Source organism: Alosa pseudoharengus, unplaced genomic scaffold, assembly GCF_046254945.1.
Source record: "Alosa pseudoharengus isolate Yale_2024_CS ecotype anadromous, Long Island Sound unplaced genomic scaffold, YU_APseudo_1.1 YU_APseudo_1.1_scf_17, whole genome shotgun sequence".
Classification (NCBI taxonomy): domain Eukaryota; kingdom Metazoa; phylum Chordata; class Actinopteri; order Clupeiformes; family Clupeidae; genus Alosa; species Alosa pseudoharengus.
In genome coordinates, this window is record NW_027468640.1 from 12,061,919 (window position 1) to 12,063,325 (window position 1,407).

Below are 1,407 nucleotides of genomic sequence, written 5' to 3' on the forward strand. Positions count from 1 at the left end.
GATGCAGCAAGGCAGTTTGTGGTGGAGGTAGATGCTTCGGACGTGGGAGTGGGTGCAGTGCTTTCTCAGAGAACAGCCGAGGATGGCAAGATGCACCCCTGTGCCTTCTACTCCCGTCGGCTAACCCCAGCCGAATGCAACTACGACATTGGGAACCGCGAGCTGCTGGCCGTCAAGCTCGCCCTTGAAGAATGGCGGCACTGGTTAGAGGGGTCAAAGGAACCATTCGTGGAGTATATCCAAACAGCCAGGAGGCTGAACTCCCGTCAACAGCGGTGGTCTCTGTTCTTTACCCGCTTCAATTTCACACTCTCCTACCGCCCGGGATCTCGCAACATCAAACCTGATGCCCTTTCCCGGATGTTTCAGAAGGACGAGACCACCGCCATGCCAGCCCCCATTCTTCCCAGCCACTTTGTCGTAGCGGCCCTCACCTGGGAGATCGAGAAGCAGGTCATGGAGGCTCTTCGGAACCAGCCAGGCCCAAGCACCAGCGCCCCCAACCGTCTGTTTGTTCCAGCAAATCTCAGGTCACCTGTGATTCAGTGGGGGCACGAATCCCGTCTGGCCTGTCATCCCGGCATCACTCGCACCCTTCATCTGGTCCGCCAGCGGTTCTGGTGGCGGCGGATGAGACGGGATGTCCAAGAATTCATCCGAGCTTGTCCCACTTGTAACCGAAACAAGACCCCCAACCAGCCTCCTGCTGGGTTGCTGCAACCCTTACTAGTACCCAAGCGGCCCTGGTCCCACGTTTCACTGGACTTTGTTACGGGTCTTCCGCCCTCTGACGGACACACAGTCATCCTTACCATTGTTGACCGCTTTAGTAAGATGACCCACTTCGTGCCTCTTCCTAAACTACCCTCTGCTAAGGAGACCGCCCAGGTGGTCCTAGAACATGTGTTTCGTATCCATGGCCTACCCCAGGATATAGTGTCAGACCGGGGGCCGCAATTCTCAGCAACCTTTTGGAAGGAGTTCTGTCATCTCCTTGGGGCCACCGCCAGCCTATCATCTGGATTCCACCCGCAGTCAAACGGCCAAACTGAACGCATGAACCAGGAGCTGGAGAAGGCACTGAGGTGCGTGGCCTCCCAAAATCCCCGGGCCTGGGCTCAACACCTGCTCTGGGTGGAATATGCCCATAATTCACTCACCAGTTCCGCCACCGGGCTCTCCCCCTTTCAGTGTGTCTACGGGTATCAACCCCCACTGTTTACCAGCCAGGAGGCGGATGCCACCTGTCCGTCTGCTCTTGCGTATGCCCGCCGCTGCCGCCGCACTTGGGCCCAGGCTCGCACTATGCTCCTGAAGTCTGGAACCAGCTACGCCGTCGGTGCCAACCGACGGAGGGCCCCAGCACCTACTTACCGGGTTGGTCAGAAGGTCTGGCTGTCTGCCCGG